Genomic DNA, 23156 nt, shown 5'->3' with positions numbered 1-23156 from the left:
CACGGAGGGTTTCCCCTAAAGCTGCAGTGACACCTGGTGGCCAGTCTGGGTAAGGCACGGACGGTTTCCCCTAGAGCGGCAGTGACACCTGGTGGCCAGTCGGGGTAAGGCACGGACGGTTTCCCCTAAAGCTGCAGTGACACCTGGTGGCCAGTCGGGGTAAGGCACGGACGCTTTATCCTAGAGCGGCAATGACACCTGGTGGCCAGTCGGGGTAAGGCACGGACGGTTTCCCCTAGAGCTGCAGTGACACCTGGTGGCCAGTCGGGATAAGGCACGGACGGTTTCCCCTAGAGCGGCAGTGACACCTGGTGGCCAGTCGGGGTAAGGCACGGACGGTTCCCCCTAGAGCGGCAGTGACACCTGGTGGCCAGTCGGGGTAAGGCACGGACGGTTTCCCCTATAGCGGCAGTGACACCTGGTGGCCAGTCGGGGTAAGGCACGGATGGTTCCCCCTAGAGCGGCAGTGACACCTGGTGGCCAGTCGGGGTAAGGCACGGATGGTTCCCCCTAGAGCGGCAGTGACACCTGATGGCCAGTCTGGGTAAGGCACGGACGTTTTCCCCTAGAGCGACAGTGACACCTGGTGGCCAGTCGGGGTAAGGCACGGACGGTTTCCCCTAGACCGCAGTGACACCTGGTGGCCAGTCGGGGTAAGGCACGGACGGTTTCCCCTAGAACTGCAGTGACACCTGGTGGCCAGTTGGGTTAAGGCATGGACGGTTTCTCCTAGAGCCGCAGTGACAGCTGGTGGCCAGTCGGGGTAAGGCACGGACGGTTTCCCCTAAAGCTGCAGTGACACCTGGTGGCCAGTCGGGGTAAGGCACGGACGGTTTCCCCTAGAGCGGCAGTGACACCTGGTAGCCAGTCGGGGTAAGGCACGGACGGTTTCCCCTAGAGCGGCAGTGACACCTGGTGGCCAGTCGGGGTAAGGCACGGACGGTTCCCCCTAGAGCGGCAGTGACACCTGATGGCCAGTCGGGGTAAGGCACGGACGGTTTCCCCTAGAGCGACAGTGACACCTGGTGGCCAGTTGGGGGAAGGCACGGACGGTTTCTCCTAGACCGCAGTGACACCTGGTGGCCCGTCGGGGTAAGGCACGGACGGTTTCCCCTAGAACTGCAGTGACACCTGGTGGCCAGTTGGGGTAAGGCACGGACGGTTTCTCCTAGAGCCGCAGTGACACCTGGTGGCCAGTCGGGGTAAGGCACGGACGGTTTCCCCTAAAGCTGCAGTGACACCTGCTGGCCAGTCGGGGTAAGGCACGGACGGTTTCCCCTAAAGCTGCAGTGACAGCTGGTGGCCAGTCGGGGTAAGGCACGGAGGGTTTCCCCTAAAGCTGCAGTGACACCTGGTGGCCAGTCTGGGTAAGGCACGGACGGTTTCCCCTAGAGCGGCAGTGACACCTGGTGGCCAGTCGGGGTAAGGCACGGACGGTTTCCCCTAGAACTGCAGTGACACCTGGTGGCCAGTCGGGGTAAGGCACGGACGGTTTCCCCTAAAGCTGCAGTGACACCTGGTGTCCAGTCGGGGTAAGGCACGGACGGTTTCCCCTAAAGCTGCAGTGACACCTGGTGGCCAGTCGGGGTAAGGCACGGACGGTTTCCCCTAGAGCGGCAGTGACACCTGGTGGCCAGTTGGGGTAAGGCACGGACGGTTTCCCCTAAAGCTGCAGTGACACCTGGTGGCCAATCGGGGTAAGGCACGGACGGTTTCCCCTAAAGCTGCAGTGACACCTGGTGGCCAATCGGGGTAAGGCACGGACGGTTTCCCCTAGAGCGGCAGTGACACCTGGTGGCCAGTCGGGGTAAGGCACGGACGGTTTCCCCTAGAGCGGCAGTGACACCTGGTGGCCAGTCGGGGTAAGGCACAGACGGTTTCCCCTAAAGCTGCAGTGACACCTGGTGGCCAGTCAGGATAAGGCACGGACGGTTTCCCCTAGAACGGCAGTGACACCTGGCGGCCAGTTGGGGTAAGGCACGGACGGTTTCCCCTAGAGCTGCAGTGACACCTGGTGGCCAGTCGGGATAAGGCACGGACGGTTTCCCCTAGAACGGCAGTGACACCTGGCGGCCAGTCGGGGTAAGGCACGGACAGTTTCCCCTAGAGCGGCAGTGACACCTGGTGGCCAGTCGGGGTAAGGCACGGACGGTTCCCCCTACAGCGGCAGTGACACCTGATGGCCAGTCGGGGTAAGGCACGGACGGTTTCCCCTAGAGCGACAGTGACACCTGGTGGCCAGTTGGGGGAAGGCACGGACGGTTTCTCCTAGACCGCAGTGACACCTGGTGGCCCGTCGGGGTAAGGCACGGACGGTTTCCCCTAGAACTGCAGTGACACCTGGTGGCCAGTTGGGGTAAGGCACGGACGGTTTCTCCTAGAGCCGCAGTGACACCTGGTGGCCAGTCGGGGTAAGGCACGGACGGTTTCCCCTAAAGCTGCAGTGACACCTGCTGGCCAGTCGGGGTAAGGCACGGACGGTTTCCCCTAGAGCGGCAGTGACACCTGGTGGCCAGTCGGGGTAATGCACGGACGGTTTCCCCTAGAGCTGCAGTGACACCTGGTGGCCAGTCGGGGTAAGGCACGGACGGTTTCCCCTAGAGCGACAGTGACATCTGGTGGCCAGTCGGGGTAAGGCACGGACGGTTTCCCGTAGAGCGGCAGTGACACCTGGTGGCCAGTCGGGGTAAGGCACCTACGGTTTCCCCTAAAGCTGCAGTGACACCTGGTGTCCAGTCGGGGTAAGGCACGGACGGTTTCCCCTAGAGCGGCAGTGACACCTGGTGGCCAGTCGGGGTAAGGCACGGACATTTTCCCCTAAAGTTGCAGTGACACCTGGTGGCCAGTCGGGGTAAGGCACGGACGGTTTCCCCTAAAGCTGCAGTGACACCTGGTGGCCAGTCGGGGTAAGGCACGGACGGTTTCCCCTAGAGCTGCAGTGACACCTGGTCGCCAGTCGGGGTAAGGCACGGACGGTTTCCCCAAGAGCGGCAGTGACACCTGGTGGCCAGTTGGTGTAAGGCACGGACGGTTTCCCCTAAAGCTGCAGTGACACCTGGTGGCCAATCGGGGTAAGGCACGGACGGTTTCCCCTAGAGCGGCAGTGACACCTGGTGTCCAGTCGGGGTAAGGCACAGACGGTTTCCCCTAAAGCTGCAGTGACACCTGGTGGCCAGTCGGGGTAAGGCACGGACGGCTTCCCCTAAAGCTGCAGTGACACCTGGTGGCCAGTCGGGGTAAGGCACGGACGGTTTCCCCTAAAGCTGCAGTGACACCTGGCGGCCAGTCGGGATAAGGCACGGACGGTTTCCCCTAGAACGGCAGTGACACCTGGCGGCCAGACGGGGTAAGGCACGGACAGTTTCCCCTAGAGCGGCAGTGACACCTGGTGGCCAGTCGGGGTAAGGCACGGACGGTTTCCCCTAGAGCGGCAGTGACACCTGGTGGCCAGTCGGGGTAAGGCACGGACGGTTTCCAGTAGAACTGCAGTGACACCTGGTGGCCAGTTGGGGTAAGGCACGGACGGTTTCTCCTAGAGCCGCAGTGACACCTGGTGGCCAGTCGTGGTAAGGCAAGGACGGTTTCCCCTAAAGCTGCAGTGACACCTGCTGGCCAGTCGGGGTAAGGCACGGACGGTTTCCCCTAGAGCTGCAGTGACACCTGGTGGCCAGTCGGGGTAAGGCACGGAGGGTTTCCCCTAAAGCTGCAGTGACACCTGGTGGCCAGTCTGGGTAAGGCACGGACGGTTTCCCCTAGAGCGGCAGTGACACCTGGTGGCCAGTCGGGGTAAGGCACGGACGGTTTCCCCTAGAGCGGCAGTGACACCTGGTGTCCAGTCGGGGTAAGGCACGGACGGTTTCCCCTAGAGCGGCAGTGACACCTGGTGGCCAGTCGGGGTAAGGCACGGACGGTTTCCCCTAGAGCGGCAGTGACACCTGGTGGCCAGTCGGGGTAAGGCACGGACGGTTTCCCCTAAAGCGGCAGTGACACCTGGTGGCCAGTCGGGGTAAGGCACGGATGGTTTCCCCTAGAGCGGCATTGACACCTGGTGGCCAGTCGGGGTAAGGCACGGACGGTTTCCCGTAGAAGGGCAGTGACCCCTGGTGGCCAGTCGGGGTAAGGCACGGACGGTTTCCCCTAAAGCTGCAGTGACACCTGGTGTCCAGTCGGGGTAAGGCACGGACGGTTTCCCCTAGAGCAGCAGTGACACCTGGTGGCCACTCGGGGTAAGGCACGGACATTTTCCCCTAAAGCTGCAGTGACACCTGCTGGCCAGTCGGGGTAAGGCACGGACGGTTTCCCCTAAAGCTGGAGTGACACCTGGTGGCCAGTCGGGGTAAGGCACAGACGGTTTCCCCTAGAGCTGCAGTGACACCTGGTGGCCAGTCGGGGTAAGGCACGGACGGTTTCCCCTAGAGCGGCAGTGACACCTGGTGGCCAGTCGGGGTAAGGCACGGACGGTTTCCCCTAAAGCTCCAGTGACACCTGGTGGCCAATCGGGGTAAGGCACGGACGGTTTCCCCTAAAGCTGCAGTGACATCTGGCGGCCAGTCGGGGTAAGGCACGGACGGTTTCCCCTAGAACTGCAGTGACACCTGGTGGCCAGTTGGGGTAAGGCACGGAAGGTTTCTCCTAGAGCCGCAGTGACACGTGGTGGCCAGTCGGGGTAAGGCACAGACGGTTTCCCCTAGAGCTGCAGTGACACCTGGTGGCCAGTCGGGGTAAGGCACGGAGGGTTTCCCCTAAAGCTGCAGTGACACCTGGTGGCCAGTCTGGGTAAGGCACGGACGGTTTCCCCTAGAGCGGCAGTGACACCTGGTGGCCAGTCGGGGTAAGGCACGGACGGTTTCCCCTAAAGCTGCAGTGACACCTGGTGGCCAGTCGGGGTAAGGCACGGACGCTTTATCCTAGAGCGGCAATGACACCTGGTGGCCAGTCGGGGTAAGGCACGGACGGTTTCCCCTAGAGCTGCAGTGACACCTGGTGGCCAGTCGGGATAAGGCACGGACGGTTTCCCCTAGAGCGGCAGTGACACCTGGTGGCCAGTCGGGGTAAGGCACGGACGGTTCCCCCTAGAGCGGCAGTGACACCTGGTGGCCAGTCGGGGTAAGGCACGGACGGTTTCCCCTATAGCGGCAGTGACACCTGGTGGCCAGTCGGGGTAAGGCACGGATGGTTCCCCCTAGAGCGGCAGTGACACCTGGTGGCCAGTCGGGGTAAGGCACGGATGGTTCCCCCTAGAGCGGCAGTGACACCTGATGGCCAGTCTGGGTAAGGCACGGACGTTTTCCCCTAGAGCGACAGTGACACCTGGTGGCCAGTCGGGGTAAGGCACGGACGGTTTCCCCTAGACCGCAGTGACACCTGGTGGCCAGTCGGGGTAAGGCACGGACGGTTTCCCCTAGAACTGCAGTGACACCTGGTGGCCAGTTGGGTTAAGGCATGGACGGTTTCTCCTAGAGCCGCAGTGACAGCTGGTGGCCAGTCGGGGTAAGGCACGGACGGTTTCCCCTAAAGCTGCAGTGACACCTGGTGGCCAGTCGGGGTAAGGCACGGACGGTTTCCCCTAGAGCGGCAGTGACACCTGGTAGCCAGTCGGGGTAAGGCACGGACGGTTTCCCCTAGAGCGGCAGTGACACCTGGTGGCCAGTCGGGGTAAGGCACGGACGGTTCCCCCTAGAGCGGCAGTGACACCTGATGGCCAGTCGGGGTAAGGCACGGACGGTTTCCCCTAGAGCGACAGTGACACCTGGTGGCCAGTTGGGGGAAGGCACGGACGGTTTCTCCTAGACCGCAGTGACACCTGGTGGCCCGTCGGGGTAAGGCACGGACGGTTTCCCCTAGAACTGCAGTGACACCTGGTGGCCAGTTGGGGTAAGGCACGGACGGTTTCTCCTAGAGCCGCAGTGACACCTGGTGGCCAGTCGGGGTAAGGCACGGACGGTTTCCCCTAAAGCTGCAGTGACACCTGCTGGCCAGTCGGGGTAAGGCACGGACGGTTTCCCCTAAAGCTGCAGTGACAGCTGGTGGCCAGTCGGGGTAAGGCACGGAGGGTTTCCCCTAAAGCTGCAGTGACACCTGGTGGCCAGTCTGGGTAAGGCACGGACGGTTTCCCCTAGAGCGGCAGTGACACCTGGTGGCCAGTCGGGGTAAGGCACGGACGGTTTCCCCTAGAACTGCAGTGACACCTGGTGGCCAGTCGGGGTAAGGCACGGACGGTTTCCCCTAAAGCTGCAGTGACACCTGGTGTCCAGTCGGGGTAAGGCACGGACGGTTTCCCCTAAAGCTGCAGTGACACCTGGTGGCCAGTCGGGGTAAGGCACGGACGGTTTCCCCTAGAGCGGCAGTGACACCTGGTGGCCAGTTGGGGTAAGGCACGGACGGTTTCCCCTAAAGCTGCAGTGACACCTGGTGGCCAATCGGGGTAAGGCACGGACGGTTTCCCCTAAAGCTGCAGTGACACCTGGTGGCCAATCGGGGTAAGGCACGGACGGTTTCCCCTAGAGCGGCAGTGACACCTGGTGGCCAGTCGGGGTAAGGCACGGACGGTTTCCCCTAGAGCGGCAGTGACACCTGGTGGCCAGTCGGGGTAAGGCACAGACGGTTTCCCCTAAAGCTGCAGTGACACCTGGTGGCCAGTCAGGATAAGGCACGGACGGTTTCCCCTAGAACGGCAGTGACACCTGGCGGCCAGTTGGGGTAAGGCACGGACGGTTTCCCCTAGAGCTGCAGTGACACCTGGTGGCCAGTCGGGATAAGGCACGGACGGTTTCCCCTAGAACGGCAGTGACACCTGGCGGCCAGTCGGGGTAAGGCACGGACAGTTTCCCCTAGAGCGGCAGTGACACCTGGTGGCCAGTCGGGGTAAGGCACGGACGGTTTCCCCTAGAGCGGCAGTGACACCTGGTGGCCAGTCGGGGTAAGGCACGGACGGTTTCCAGTAGAACTGCAGTGACACCTGGTGGCCAGTTGGCGTAAGGCACGGACGGTTTCTCCTAGAGCCGCAGTGACACCTGGTGGCCAGTCGGGGTAAGGCAAGGACGGTTTCCCCTAAAGCTGCAGTGACACCTGGTGGCCAGTCGGGGTAAGGCACGGACGGTTTCCCCTAGAGCGGCAGTGACACCTGGTGGCCAGTCGGGGTAAGGCACGGAGGGTTTCCCCTAAAGCTGCAGTGACACTTGGTGGCCAGTCTGGGTAAGGCACGGACGGTTTCCCCTAGAGTGGCAGTGACACCTGGTGGCCAGTCGGGGTAAGGCACGGACGGTTTCCCCTAAAGCTGCAGTGACACCTGGTGGCCAGTCGGGGTAAGGCACGGACGGTTTCCCCTAGAGCGGCAGTGACACCTGGTGTCCAGTCGGGGTAAGGCACGGACGGTTTCCCCTAGAGCGGCAGTGACACCTGGTGGCCAGTCGGGGTAAGGCACGGACGGTTTCCCCTAGAGCGGCAGTGACACCTGGTGGCCAGTCGGGGTAAGGCACGGACGGTTTCCCCTAAAGCGGCAGTGACACCTGGTGGCCAGTCGGGGTAAGGCACGGATGGTTTCCCCTAGAGCGGCAGTGACACCTGGTGGCCAGTCGGGGTAAGGCACTTACGGTTTCCCGTAGAGCGGCAGTGACCCCTGGTGGCCAGTCGGGGTAAGGCACGGACGGTTTCCCCTAAAGCTGCAGTGACACCTGGTGTCCAGTCGGGGTAAGGCACGGACGGTTTCCCCTAGAACTGCAGTGACACCTGGTGGCCAGTTGGGGTAAGGCACGGACGGTTTCTCCTAGAGCCGCAGTGACACCTGGTGGCCAGTCGGGGTAAGGCACGGACGGTTTCCCCTAAAGCTGCAGTGACACCTGCTGGCCAGTCGGGGTAAGGCACGGACGGTTTCCCCTAGAACTGCAGTGACAGCTGGTGGCCAGTCGGGGTAAGGCACGGAGGGTTTCCCCTAAACCTGCAGTGACACCTGGTGGCCAGTCTGGGTAAGGCACGGACGGTTTCCCCTAGAGCGGCAGTGACACCTGGTGGCCAGTCGGGGTAAGGCACGGACGGTTTCCCCTAGACCGCAGTGACACCTGTTGGCCAGTCGGGGTAAGGCACGGACGGTTTCCCCTAAAGCTCCAGTGACACCTGGTGGCCAATCGGGGTAAGGCACGGACGGTTTCCCCTAAAGCTGCAGTGACATCTGGCGGCCAGTCGGGGTAAGGCACGGACGGTTTCCCCTAGAACTGCAGTGACACCTGGTGGCCAGTTGGGGTAAGGCACGGAAGGTTTCTCCTAGAGCCGCAGTGACACGTGGTGGCCAGTCGGGGTAAGGCACGGACGGTTTCCCCTAAAGCTGCAGTGACACCTGCTGGCCAGTCGGGGTAAGGCACGGAAGGTTTCCCCTAGAGCTGCAGTGACAGCTGGTGGCCAGTCGGGGTAAGGCACGGAGGGTTTCCCCTAAACCTGCAGTGACACCTGGTGGCCAGTCTGGGTAAGGCACGGACGGTTTCCCCTAGAGCGGCAGTGATACCTGGTGGCCAGTCGGGGTAAGGCACGGACGGTTTCCCCTAGAGCGGCAGTGACACCTGGCGGCCAGTCGGGGTAAGGCACGGACGGTTTCCCCTAGAGCTGCAGTGACACCTGGTGGCCAGTCGGGGTAAGGCATGGACGGTTTCCCCTAGAGCGGCAGTGACACCTGGTGGCCAGTCGGGGTAAGGCACGGACGTTTTCCCCTAGAGCGGCAGTGACACCTGGTGGCCAGTCGGGGTAAGGCACGGACGGTTTCCCCTAGAGCGGCAGTGACACCTGGTGGCCAGTCGGGGTAAGGCACGGACGGTTTCCCCTAGAGCTGCAGTGACACCTGGTGGCTAGTCGGGGTAAGGCACGGACGGTTTCCCCTAGAGCGGCAGTGACACCTGGTGGCCAGTCGGGGTAAGGCACGGACGGTTTCCCCTAGAGCTGCAGTGATACCTGGTGGCCAGTCGGGGTAAGGCACGGACGGTTTCCCCTAGAGCGGCAGTGACACCTGGTGGCCAGTCGGGGTAAGGCACGGACGGTTTCCCCTAAAGCTGCAGTGACACCTGGTGGCCAATCGGGGTAAGGCACGGACGGTTTCCCCTAAAGCTGCAGTGACACCTGGCGGCCAGTCGGGGTAAGGCACGGACGGTTTCCCCTAGAACTGCAGTGACACCTGGTGGCCAGTTGGGGTAAGGCACGGACGGTTTCTCCTAGAGCCGCAGTGACACCTGGTGGCCAGTCGGGGTAAGGCACGGACGGTTTCCCCTAAAGCTGCAGTGACACCTGCTGGCCAGTCGGGGTAAGGCACGGACGGTTTCCCCTAGAGCTGCAGTGACAGCTGGTGGCCAGTCGGGGTAAGGCACGGAGGGTTTCCCCTAAACCTGCAGTGACACCTGGTGGCCAGTCTGGGTAAGGCACGGACGGTTTCCCCTAGAGCGGCAGTGACACCTGGTGGCCAGTCGGGGTAAGGCACGGACGGTTTCCCCTAGACCGCAGTGACACCTGGTGGCCAGTCGGGGTAAGGCACGGACGGTTTCCCCTAGAACTGCAGTGACACCTGGTGGTCAGTTGGGGTAAGGCACGGACGGTTTCTCCTAGAGCGGCAGTGACACCTGGTGGCCAGTCGGGATAAGGAACGGACGGTTTCCCCTAAAGCTGCAGTGACACCTGGTGGCCAGTCGGGGTAAGGCACGGACGGTTTCCCCTAGAGCTGCAGTGACACCTGGTGGCCAGTCGGGGTAAGGCACGGAGGGTTTCCCCTAAAGCTGCAGTGACACCTGGTGGCCAGTCTGGGTAAGGCACGGACGGTTTCCCCTAGAGCGGCAGTGACACCTGGTGGCCAGTCGGGGTAAGGCACGGACGGTTTCCCCTAAAGCTGCAGTGACACCTGGTGGCCAGTCGGGGTAAGGCACGGACGGTTTATCCTAGAGCGGCAGTGACACCTGGTGGCCAGTCGGGGTAAGGCACGGACGGTTTCCCCTAGAGCGGCAGTGACACCTGGTGGCCAGTCGCGGTAAGGCACGGACGGTTTCCCCTAGAGCGGCAGTGACACCTGGTGGCCAGTCGGGGTAAGGCACGGACGGTATCCCCTAGAGCGGCAGTGACACCTGGTGGCCAGTCGGGGTAAGGCACGGACGGTTTTCCGTAGAGCGGCAGTGACACCTGGTGGCCAGTCGGGGTAAGGCACGGACGGTTTCCCCTAGAGCTGCAGTGACACCTGGTGTCCAGTCGGGGTAAGGCACGGACGGTTTCCCCTAAAGCTGCAGTGACACCTGGTGGCCAGTCGGGGTAAGGCACGGACGGTTTCCCCTAGAGCTGCAGTGACACCTGGTGGCCAGTCGGGGTAAGGCACGGACGGTTTCCCCTAGAGCGGCAGTGACACCTGGCGGCCAGTTGGGGTAAGGCACGGACGGTTTCCCCTAAAGCTGCAGTGACACCTGCTGGCCAATCGGGGTAAGGCACGGACGGTTTCCCCTAAAGCTGCAGTGACACCTGGCGGCCAGTCGGGGTAAGGCACGGACGGTTTCCCCTAGAGCTGCAGTGACACCTGGTGGCCAGTCGGGATAAGGCACGGACGGTTTCCCCTAGAACGGCAGTGACACCTGGCGGCCAGTTGGGGTAAGGCACGGACGGTTTCCCCTAGAGCTGCAGTGACACCTGGTGGCCAGTCGGGGTAAGGCACGGACGGTTTCCCCTAGAGCGGCAGTGACACCTGGCGGCCAGTCGGGGTAAGGCACGGACGGTTTCCCCTAGAGCGGCAGTGACACCTGGTGGCCAGTCGGGGTAAGGCACGGACGTTTTCCCCTAGAGCGGCAGTGACACCTGGTGGCCAGTCGGGGTAAGGCACGGACGGTTTCCCCTAGAGCGGCAGTGACACCTGGTGGCCAGTCGGGGTAAGGCACGGACGGTTTCCCCTAGAGCGACAGTGACATCTGGTGGCCAGTCGGGGTAAGGCACGGACGGTTTCCCGTAGAGCGGCAGTGACACCTCGTGGCCAGTCGGGGTAAGGCACCTACGGTTTCCCCTAAAGCTGCAGTGACACCTGGTGTCCAGTCGGGGTAAGGCACGGATGGTTTCCCGTAGAGCGGCAGTGACCCCTGGTGGCCAGTCGGGGTAAGGCACGGACGGTTTCCCCTAAAGCTGCAGTGACACCTGGTGTCCAGTCGGGGTAAGGCACGGACGGTTTCCCCTAGAGCAGCAGTGACACCTGGTGGCCACTCGGGGTAAGGCACGGACATTTTCCCCTAAAGCTGCAGTGACACCTGGTGGCCAGTCGGGGTAAGGCACGGACGGTTTCCCCTAAAGCTGGAGTGACACCTGGTGGCCAGTCGGGGTAAGGCACAGACGGTTTCCCCTAGAGCTGCAGTGACACCTGGTGGCCAGTCGGGGTAAGGCACGGACGGTTTCCCCTAGAGCGGCAGTGACACCTGGTGGCCAGTCGGGGTAAGGCACGGACGGTTTCCCCTAAAGCTGCAGTGACACCTGGTGGCCAATCGGGGTAAGGCACGGACGGTTTCCCCTAAAGCTGCAGTGACACCTGGCGGCCAGTCGGGGTAAGGCACGGACAGTTTCCCCTAGAACTGCAGTGACACCTGGTGGCCAGTTGGGGTAAGGCACGGACGGTTTCTCCTAGAGCCGCAGTGACACCTGGTGGCCAGTCGGGGTAAGGCACGGACGGTTTCCCCTAAAGCTGCAGTGACACCTGCTGGCCAGTCGGGGTAAGGCACGGACGGTTTCCCCTAGAGCTGCAGTGACAGCTGGTGGCCAGTCGGGGTAAGGCACGGAGGGTTTCCCCTAGAACGGCAGTGACACCTGGCGGCCAGTTGGGGTAAGGCACGGACGGTTTCCCCTAGAGCTGCAGTGACACCTGGTGGCCAGTCGGGATAAGGCACGGACGGTTTCCCCTAGAACGGCATTGACACCTGGCGGCCAGTCGGGGTAAGGCACGGACAGTTTCCCCTAGAGCGGCAGTGACACCTGGTGGCCAGTCGGGGTAAGGCACGGACGGTTTCCCCTAGAGCGGCAGTGACACCTGGTGGCCAGTCGGGGTAAGGCACGGACGGTTTCCAGTAGAACTGCAGTGACACCTGGTGGCCAGTTGGCGTAAGGCACGGACGGTTTCTCCTAGAGCCGCAGTGACACCTGGTGGCCAGTCGGGGTAAGGCAAGGACGGTTTCCCCTAAAGCTGCAGTGACACCTGGTGGCCAGTCGGGGTAAGGCACGGACGGTTTCCCCTAGAGCGGCAGTGACACCTGGTGGCCAGTCGGGGTAAGGCACGGAGGGTTTCCCCTAAAGCTGCAGTGACACTTGGTGGCCAGTCTGGGTAAGGCACGGACGGTTTCCCCTAGAGTGGCAGTGACACCTGGTGGCCAGTCGGGGTAAGGCACGGACGGTTTCCCCTAAAGCTGCAGTGACACCTGGTGGCCAGTCGGGGTAAGGCACGGACGGTTTCCCCTAGAGCGGCAGTGACACCTGGTGTCCAGTCGGGATAAGGCACGGACGGTTTCCCCTAGAGCGGCAGTGACACCTGGTGGCCAGTCGGGGTAAGGCACGGACGGTTTCCCCTAGAGCGGCAGTGACACCTGGTGGCCAGTCGGGGTAAGGCACGGACGGTTTCCCCTAAAGCGGCAGTGACACCTGGTGGCCAGTCGGGGTAAGGCACGGATGGTTTCCCCTAGAGCGGCAGTGACACCTGGTGGCCAGTCGGGGTAAGGCACTTACGGTTTCCCGTAGAGCGGCAGTGACCCCTGGTGGCCAGTCGGGGTAAGGCACGGACGGTTTCCCCTAAAGCTGCAGTGACACCTGGTGTCCAGTCGGGGTAAGGCACGGACGGTTTCCCCTAGAACTGCAGTGACACCTGGTGGCCAGTTGGGGTAAGGCACGGACGGTTTCTCCTAGAGCCGCAGTGACACCTGGTGGCCAGTCGGGGTAAGGCACGGACGGTTTCCCCTAAAGCTGCAGTGACACCTGCTGGCCAGTCGGGGTAAGGCACGGACGGTTTCCCCTAGAGCTGCAGTGACAGCTGGTGGCCAGTCGGGGTAAGGCACGGAGGGTTTCCCCTAAACCTGCAGTGACACCTGGTGGCCAGTCTGGGTAAGGCACGGACGGTTTCCCCTAGAGCGGCAGTGACACCTGGTGGCCAGTCGGGGTAAGGCACGGACGGTTTCCCCTAGACCGCAGTGACACCTGTTGGCCAGTCGGGGTAAGGCACGGACGGTTTCCCCTAAAGCTCCAGTGACACCTGGTGGCCAATCGGGGTAAGGCACGGACGGTTTCCCCTAAAGCTGCAGTGACATCTGGCGGCCAGTCGGGGTAAGGCACGGACGGTGTCCCCTAGAACTGCAGTGACACCTGGTGGCCAGTTGGGGTAAGGCACGGAAGGTTTCTCCTAGAGCCGCAGTGACACGTGGTGGCCAGTCGGGGTAAGGCACGGACGGTTTCCCCTAAAGCTGCAGTGACACCTGCTGGCCAGTCGGGGTAAGGCACGGAAGGTTTCCCCTAGAGCTGCAGTGACAGCTGGTGGCCAGTCGGGGTAAGGCACGGAGGGTTTCCCCTAAACCTGCAGTGACACCTGGTGGCCAGTCTGGGTAAGGCACGGACGGTTTCCCCTAGAGCGGCAGTGATACCTGGTGGCCAGTCGGGGTAAGGCACGGACGGTTTCCCCTAGAGCGGCAGTGACACCTGGCGGCCAGTCGGGGTAAGGCACGGACGGTTTCCCCTAGAGCTGCAGTGACACCTGGTGGCCAGTCGGGGTAAGGCATGGACGGTTTCCCCTAGAGCGGCAGTGACACCTGGTGGCCAGTTGGGGTAAGGCACGGACGTTTTCCCCTAGAGCGGCAGTGACACCTGGTGGCCAGTCGGGGTAAGGCACGGACGGTTTCCCCTAAAGCTGCAGTGACACCTGGTGGCCAGTCGGGGTAAGGCACGGACGGTTTCCCCTAGAGCGGCAGTGACACCTGGTAGCCAGTCGGGGTAAGGCACGGACGGTTTCCCCTAGAGCGGCAGTGACACCTGGTGGCCAGTCGGGGTAAGGCACGGACGGTTCCCCCTAGAGCGGCAGTGACACCTGATGGCCAGTCGGGGTAAGGCACGGACGGTTTCCCCTAGAGCGACAGTGACACCTGGTGGCCAGTTGGGGGAAGGCACGGACGGTTTCTCCTAGACCGCAGTGACACCTGGTGGCCCGTCGGGGTAAGGCACGGACGGTTTCCCCTAGAACTGCAGTGACACCTGGTGGCCAGTTGGGGTAAGGCACGGACGGTTTCTCCTAGAGCCGCAGTGACACCTGGTGGCCAGTCGGGGTAAGGCACGGACGGTTTCCCCTAAAGCTGCAGTGACACCTGGTGGCCAGTCGGGGTAAGGCACGGACGGTTTCCCCTAGAGCGGCAGTGACACCTGGTAGCCAGTCGGGGTAAGGCACGGACGGTTTCCCCTAGAGCGGCAGTGACACCTGGTGGCCAGTCGGGGTAAGGCACGGACGGTTCCCCCTAGAGCGGCAGTGACACCTGATGGCCAGTCGGGGTAAGGCACGGACGGTTTCCCCTAGAGCGACAGTGACACCTGGTGGCCAGTTGGGGGAAGGCACGGACGGTTTCTCCTAGACCGCAGTGACACCTGGTGGCCCGTCGGGGTAAGGCACGGACGGTTTCCCCTAGAACTGCAGTGACACCTGGTGGCCAGTTGGGGTAAGGCACGGACGGTTTCTCCTAGAGCCGCAGTGACACCTGGTGGCCAGTCGGGGTAAGGCACGGACGGTTTCCCCTAAAGCTGCAGTGACACCTGCTGGCCAGTCGGGGTAAGGCACGGACGGTTTCCCCTAAAGCTGCAGTGACAGCTGGTGGCCAGTCGGGGTAAGGCACGGAGGGTTTCCCCTAAAGCTGCAGTGACACCTGGTGGCCAGTCTGGGTAAGGCACGGACGGTTTCCCCTAGAGCGGCAGTGACACCTGGTGGCCAGTCGGGGTAAGGCACGGACGGTTTCCCCTAGAACTGCAGTGACACCTGGTGGCCAGTCGGGGTAAGGCACGGACGGTTTCCCCTAAAGCTGCAGTGACACCTGGTGTCCAGTCGGGGTAAGGCACGGACGGTTTCCCCTAAAGCTGCAGTGACACCTGGTGGCCAGTCGGGGTAAGGCACGGACGGTTTCCCCTAGAGCGGCAGTGACACCTGGTGGCCAGTTGGGGTAAGGCACGGACGGTTTCCCCTAAAGCTGCAGTGACACCTGGTGGCCAATCGGGGTAAGGCACGGACGGTTTCCCCTAAAGCTGCAGTGACACCTGGTGGCCAATCGGGGTAAGGCACGGACGGTTTCCCCTAGAGCGGCAGTGACACCTGGTGGCCAGTCGGGGTAAGGCACGGACGGTTTCCCCTAGAGCGGCAGTGACACCTGGTGGCCAGTCGGGGTAAGGCACAGACGGTTTCCCCTAAAGCTGCAGTGACACCTGGTGGCCAGTCAGGATAAGGCACGGACGGTTTCCCCTAGAACGGCAGTGACACCTGGCGGCCAGTTGGGGTAAGGCACGGACGGTTTCCCCTAGAGCTGCAGTGACACCTGGTGGCCAGTCGGGATAAGGCACGGACGGTTTCCCCTAGAACGGCAGTGACACCTGGCGGCCAGTCGGGGTAAGGCACGGACAGTTTCCCCTAGAGCGGCAGTGACACCTGGTGGCCAGTCGGGGTAAGGCACGGACGGTTTCCCCTAGAGCGGCAGTGACACCTGGTGGCCAGTCGGGGTAAGGCACGGACGGTTTCCAGTAGAACTGCAGTGACACCTGGTGGCCAGTTGGCGTAAGGCACGGACGGTTTCTCCTAGAGCCGCAGTGACACCTGGTGGCCAGTCGGGGTAAGGCAAGGACGGTTTCCCCTAAAGCTGCAGTGACACCTGGTGGCCAGTCGGGGTAAGGCACGGACGGTTTCCCCTAGAGCGGCAGTGACACCTGGTGGCCAGTCGGGGTAAGGCACGGAGGGTTTCCCCTAAAGCTGCAGTGACACTTGGTGGCCAGTCTGGGTAAGGCACGGACGGTTTCCCCTAGAGTGGCAGTGACACCTGGTGGCCAGTCGGGGTAAGGCACGGACGGTTTCCCCTAAAGCTGCAGTGACACCTGGTGGCCAGTCGGGGTAAGGCACGGACGGTTTCCCCTAGAGCGGCAGTGACACCTGGTGTCCAGTCGGGGTAAGGCACGGACGGTTTCCCCTAGAGCGGCAGTGACACCTGGTGGCCAGTCGGGGTAAGGCACGGACGGTTTCCCCTAGAGCGGCAGTGACACCTGGTGGCCAGTCGGGGTAAGGCACGGACGGTTTCCCCTAAAGCGGCAGTGACACCTGGTGGCCAGTCGGGGTAAGGCACGGATGGTTTCCCCTAGAGCGGCAGTGACACCTGGTGGCCAGTCGGGGTAAGGCACTTACGGTTTCCCGTAGAGCGGCAGTGACCCCTGGTGGCCAGTCGGGGTAAGGCACGGACGGTTTCCCCTAAAGCTGCAGTGACACCTGGTGTCCAGTCGGGGTAAGGCACGGACGGTTTCCCCTAGAACTGCAGTGACACCTGGTGGCCAGTTGGGGTAAGGCACGGACGGTTTCTCCTAGAGCCGCAGTGACACCTGGTGGCCAGTCGGGGTAAGGCACGGACGGTTTCCCCTAAAGCTGCAGTGACACCTGCTGGCCAGTCGGGGTAAGGCACGGACGGTTTCCCCTAGAACTGCAGTGACAGCTGGTGGCCAGTCGGGGTAAGGCACGGAGGGTTTCCCCTAAACCTGCAGTGACACCTGGTGGCCAGTCTGGGTAAGGCACGGACGGTTTCCCCTAGAGCGGCAGTGACACCTGGTGGCCAGTCGGGGTAAGGCACGGACGGTTTCCCCTAGACCGCAGTGACACCTGTTGGCCAGTCGGGGTAAGGCACGGACGGTTTCCCCTAAAGCTCCAGTGACACCTGGTGGCCAATCGGGGTAAGGCACGGACGGTTTCCCCTAAAGCTGCAGTGACATCTGGCGGCCAGTCGGGGTAAGGCACGGACGGTTTCCCCTAGAACTGCAGTGACACCTGGTGGCCAGTTGGGGTAAGGCACGGAAGGTTTCTCCTAGAGCCGCAGTGACACGTGGTGGCCAGTCGGGGTAAGGCACGGACGGTTTCCCCTAAAGCTGCAGTGACACCTGCTGGCCAGTCGGGGTAAGGCACGGAAGGTTTCCCCTAGAGCTGCAGTGACAGCTGGTGGCCAGTCGGGGTAAGGCACGGAGGGTTTCCCCTAAACCTGCAGTGACACCTGGTGGCCAGTCTGGGTAAGGCACGGACGGTTTCCCCTAGAGCGGCAGTGATACCTGGTGGCCAGTCGGGGTAAGGCACGGACGGTTTCCCCTAGAGCGGCAGTGACACCTGGCGGCCAGTCGGGGTAAGGCACGGACGGTTTCCCCTAGAGCTGCAGTGACACCTGGTGGCCAGTCGGGGTAAGGCATGGACGGTTTCCCCTAGAGCGGCAGTGACACCTGGTGGCCAGTCGGGGTAAGGCACGGACGTTTTCCCCTAGAGCGGCAGTGACACCTGGTGGCCAGTCGGGGTAAGGCACGGACGGTTTCCCCTAGAGCGGCAGTGACACCTGGTGGCCAGTCGGGGTAAGGCACGGACGGTTTCCCCTAGAGCTGCAGTGACACCTGGTGGCTAGTCGGGGTAAGGCACGGACGGTTTCCCCTAGAGCGGCAGTGACACCTGGTGGCCAGTCGGGGTAAGGCACGGACGGTTTCCCCTAGAGCTGCAGTGATACCTGGTGGCCAGTCGGGGTAAGGCACGGACGGTTTCCCCTAGAGCGGCAGTGACACCTGGTGGCCAGTCGGGGTAAGGCACGGACGGTTTCCCCTAAAGCTGCAGTGACACCTGGTGGCCAATCGGGGTAAGGCACGGACGGTTTCCCCTAAAGCTGCAGTGACACCTGGCGGCCAGTCGGGGTAAGGCACGGACGGTTTCCCCTAGAACTGCAGTGACACCTGGTGGCCAGTTGGGGTAAGGCACGGACGGTTTCTCCTAGAGCCGCAGTGACACCTGGTGGCCAGTCGGGGTAAGGCACGGACGGTTTCCCCTAAAGCTGCAGTGACACCTGCTGGCCAGTCGGGGTAAGGCACGGACGGTTTCCCCTAGAGCTGCAGTGACAGCTGGTGGCCAGTCGGGGTAAGGCACGGAGGGTTTCCCCTAAACCTGCAGTGACACCTGGTGGCCAGTCTGGGTAAGGCACGGACGGTTTCCCCTAGAGCGGCAGTGACACCTGGTGGCCAGTCGGGGTAAGGCACGGACGGTTTCCCCTAGACCGCAGTGACACCTGGTGGCCAGTCGGGGTAAGGCACGGACGGTTTCCCCTAGAACTGCAGTGACACCTGGTGGTCAGTTGGGGTAAGGCACGGACGGTTTCTCCTAGAGCGGCAGTGACACCTGGTGGCCAGTCGGGATAAGGAACGGACGGTTTCCCCTAAAGCTGCAGTGACACCTGGTGGCCAGTCGGGGTAAGGCACGGACGGTTTCCCCTAGAGCTGCAGTGACACCTGGTGGCCAGTCGGGGTAAGGCACGGAGGGTTTCCCCTAAAGCTGCAGTGACACCTGGTGGCCAGTCTGGGTAAGGCACGGACGGTTTCCCCTAGAGCGGCAGTGACACCTGGTGGCCAGTCGGGGTAAGGCACGGACGGTTTCCCCTAAAGCTGCAGTGACACCTGGTGGCCAGTCGGGGTAAGGCACGGACGGTTTATCCTAGAGCGGCAGTGACACCTGGTGGCCAGTCGGGGTAAGGCACGGACGGTTTCCCCTAGAGCGGCAGTGACACCTGGTGGCCAGTCGCGGTAAGGCACGGACGGTTTCCCCTAGAGCGGCAGTGACACCTGGTGGCCAGTCGGGGTAAGGCACGGACGGTATCCCCTAGAGCGGCAGTGACACCTGGTGGCCAGTCGGGGTAAGGCACGGACGGTTTTCCGTAGAGCGGCAGTGACACCTGGTGGCCAGTCGGGGTAAGGCACGGACGGTTTCCCCTAGAGCTGCAGTGACACCTGGTGTCCAGTCGGGGTAAGGCACGGACGGTTTCCCCTAAAGCTGCAGTGACACCTGGTGGCCAGTCGGGGTAAGGCACGGACGGTTTCCCCTAGAGCTGCAGTGACACCTGGTGGCCAGTCGGGGTAAGGCACGGACGGTTTCCCCTAGAGCGGCAGTGACACCTGGCGGCCAGTTGGGGTAAGGCACGGACGGTTTCCCCTAAAGCTGCAGTGACACCTGCTGGCCAATCGGGGTAAGGCACGGACGGTTTCCCCTAAAGCTGCAGTGACACCTGGCGGCCAGTCGGGGTAAGGCACGGACGGTTTCCCCTAGAGCTGCAGTGACACCTGGTGGCCAGTCGGGATAAGGCACGGACGGTTTCCCCTAGAACGGCAGTGACACCTGGCGGCCAGTTGGGGTAAGGCACGGACGGTTTCCCCTAGAGCTGCAGTGACACCTGGTGGCCAGTCGGGGTAAGGCACGGACGGTTTCCCCTAGAGCGGCAGTGACACCTGGCGGCCAGTCGGGGTAAGGCACGGACGGTTTCCCCTAGAGCGGCAGTGACACCTGGTGGCCAGTCGGGGTAAGGCACGGACGTTTTCCCCTAGAGCGGCAGTGACACCTGGTGGCCAGTCGGGGTAAGGCACGGACGGTTTCCCCTAGAGCGGCAGTGACACCTGGTGGCCAGTCGGGGTAAGGCACGGACGGTTTCCCCTAGAGCGACAGTGACATCTGGTGGCCAGTCGGGGTAAGGCACGGACGGTTTCCCGTAGAGCGGCAGTGACACCTCGTGGCCAGTCGGGGTAAGGCACCTACGGTTTCCCCTAAAGCTGCAGTGACACCTGGTGTCCAGTCGGGGTAAGGCACGGATGGTTTCCCGTAGAGCGGCAGTGACCCCTGGTGGCCAGTCGGGGTAAGGCACGGACGGTTTCCCCTAAAGCTGCAGTGACACCTGGTGTCCAGTCGGGGTAAGGCACGGACGGTTTCCCCTAGAGCAGCAGTGACACCTGGTGGCCACTCGGGGTAAGGCACGGACATTTTCCCCTAAAGCTGCAGTGACACCTGGTGGCCAGTCGGGGTAAGGCACGGACGGTTTCCCCTAAAGCTGGAGTGACACCTGGTGGCCAGTCGGGGTAAGGCACAGACGGTTTCCCCTAGAGCTGCAGTGACACCTGGTGGCCAGTCGGGGTAAGGCACGGACGGTTTCCCCTAGAGCGGCAGTGACACCTGGTGGCCAGTCGGGGTAAGGCACGGACGGTTTCCCCTAAAGCTGCAGTGACACCTGGTGGCCAATCGGGGTAAGGCACGGACGGTTTCCCCTAAAGCTGCAGTGACACCTGGCGGCCAGTCGGGGTAAGGCACGGACAGTTTCCCCTAGAACTGCAGTGACACCTGGTGGCCAGTTGGGGTAAGGCACGGACGGTTTCTCCTAGAGCCGCAGTGACACCTGGTGGCCAGTCGGGGTAAGGCACGGACGGTTTCCCCTAAAGCTGCAGTGACACCTGCTGGCCAGTCGGGGTAAGGCACGGACGGTTTCCCCTAGAGCTGCAGTGACAGCTGGTGGCCAGTCGGGGTAAGGCACGGAGGGTTTCCCCTAGAACGGCAGTGACACCTGGCGGCCAGTTGGGGTAAGGCACGGACGGTTTCCCCTAGAGCTGCAGTGACACCTGGTGGCCAGTCGGGATAAGGCACGGACGGTTTCCCCTAGAACGGCATTGACACCTGGCGGCCAGTCGGGGTAAGGCACGGACAGTTTCCCCTAGAGCGGCAGTGACACCTGGTGGCCAGTCGGGGTAAGGCACGGACGGTTTCCCCTAGAGCGGCAGTGACACCTGGTGGCCAGTCGGGGTAAGGCACGGACGGTTTCCAGTAGAACTGCAGTGACACCTGGTGGCCAGTTGGCGTAAGGCACGGACGGTTTCTCCTAGAGCCGCAGTGACACCTGGTGGCCAGTCGGGGTAAGGCAAGGACGGTTTCCCCTAAAGCTGCAGTGACACCTGGTGGCCAGTCGGGGTAAGGCACGGACGGTTTCCCCTAGAGCGGCAGTGACACCTGGTGGCCAGTCGGGGTAAGGCACGGAGGGTTTCCCCTAAAGCTGCAGTGACACTTGGTGGCCAGTCTGGGTAAGGCACGGACGGTTTCCCCTAGAGTGGCAGTGACACCTGGTGGCCAGTCGGGGTAAGGCACGGACGGTTTCCCCTAAAGCTGCAGTGACACCTGGTGGCCAGTCGGGGTAAGGCACGGACGGTTTCCCCTAGAGCGGCAGTGACACCTGGTGTCCAGTCGGGATAAGGCACGGACGGTTTCCCCTAGAGCGGCAGTGACACCTGGTGGCCAGTCGGGGTAAGGCACGGACGGTTTCCCCTAGAGCGGCAGTGACACCTGGTGGCCAGTCGGGGTAAGGCACGGACGGTTTCCCCTAAAGCGGCAGTGACACCTGGTGGCCAGTCGGGGTAAGGCACGGATGGTTTCCCCTAGAGCGGCAGTGACACCTGGTGGCCAGTCGGGGTAAGGCACTTACGGTTTCCCGTAGAGCGGCAGTGACCCCTGGTGGCCAGTCGGGGTAAGGCACGGACGGTTTCCCCTAAAGCTGCAGTGACACCTGGTGTCCAGTCGGGGTAAGGCACGGACGGTTTCCCCTAGAACTGCAGTGACACCTGGTGGCCAGTTGGGGTAAGGCACGGACGGTTTCTCCTAGAGCCGCAGTGACACCTGGTGGCCAGTCGGGGTAAGGCACGGACGGTTTCCCCTAAAGCTGCAGTGACACCTGCTGGCCAGTCGGGGTAAGGCACGGACGGTTTCCCCTAGAGCTGCAGTGACAGCTGGTGGCCAGTCGGGGTAAGGCACGGAGGGTTTCCCCTAAACCTGCAGTGACACCTGGTGGCCAGTCTGGGTAAGGCACGGACGGTTTCCCCTAGAGCGGCAGTGACACCTGGTGGCCAGTCGGGGTAAGGCACGGACGGTTTCCCCTAGACCGCAGTGACACCTGTTGGCCAGTCGGGGTAAGGCACGGACGGTTTCCCCTAAAGCTCCAGTGACACCTGGTGGCCAATCGGGGTAAGGCACGGACGGTTTCCCCTAAAGCTGCAGTGACATCTGGCGGCCAGTCGGGGTAAGGCACGGACGGTGTCCCCTAGAACTGCAGTGACACCTGGTGGCCAGTTGGGGTAAGGCACGGAAGGTTTCTCCTAGAGCCGCAGTGACACGTGGTGGCCAGTCGGGGTAAGGCACGGACGGTTTCCCCTAAAGCTGCAGTGACACCTGCTGGCCAGTCGGGGTAAGGCACGGAAGGTTTCCCCTAGAGCTGCAGTGACAGCTGGTGGCCAGTCGGGGTAAGGCACGGAGGGTTTCCCCTAAACCTGCAGTGACACCTGGTGGCCAGTCTGGGTAAGGCACGGACGGTTTCCCCTAGAGCGGCAGTGATACCTGGTGGCCAGTCGGGGTAAGGCACGGACGGTTTCCCCTAGAGCGGCAGTGACACCTGGCGGCCAGTCGGGGTAAGGCACGGACGGTTTCCCCTAGAGCTGCAGTGACACCTGGTGGCCAGTCGGGGTAAGGCATGGACGGTTTCCCCTAGAGCGGCAGTGACACCTGGTGGCCAGTTGGGGTAAGGCACGGACGTTTTCCCCTAGAGCGGCAGTGACACCTGGTGGCCAGTCGGGGTAAGGCACGGACGGTTTCCCCTAAAGCTGCAGTGACACCTGGTGGCCAGTCGGGGTAAGGCACGGACGGTTTCCCCTAGAGCGGCAGTGACACCTGGTAGCCAGTCGGGGTAAGGCACGGACGGTTTCCCCTAGAGCGGCAGTGACACCTGGTGGCCAGTCGGGGTAAGGCACGGACGGTTCCCCCTAGAGCGGCAGTGACACCTGATGGCCAGTCGGGGTAAGGCACGGACGGTTTCCCCTAGAGCGACAGTGACACCTGGTGGCCAGTTGGGGGAAGGCACGGACGGTTTCTCCTAGACCGCAGTGACACCTGGTGGCCCGTCGGGGTAAGGCACGGACGGTTTCCCCTAGAACTGCAGTGACACCTGGTGGCCAGTTGGGGTAAGGCACGGACGGTTTCTCCTAGAGCCGCAGTGACACCTGGTGGCCAGTCGGGGTAAGGCACGGACGGTTTCCCCTAAAGCTGCAGTGACACCTGGTGGCCAGTCGGGGTAAGGCACGGACGGTTTCCC

The sequence above is a fragment of the Natator depressus genome, chromosome 28 (genome assembly GCF_965152275.1).
Source record: "Natator depressus isolate rNatDep1 chromosome 28, rNatDep2.hap1, whole genome shotgun sequence".
NCBI classification, from domain to species: domain Eukaryota; kingdom Metazoa; phylum Chordata; order Testudines; family Cheloniidae; genus Natator; species Natator depressus.
This window is presented reverse-complemented; position numbering follows the sequence as displayed.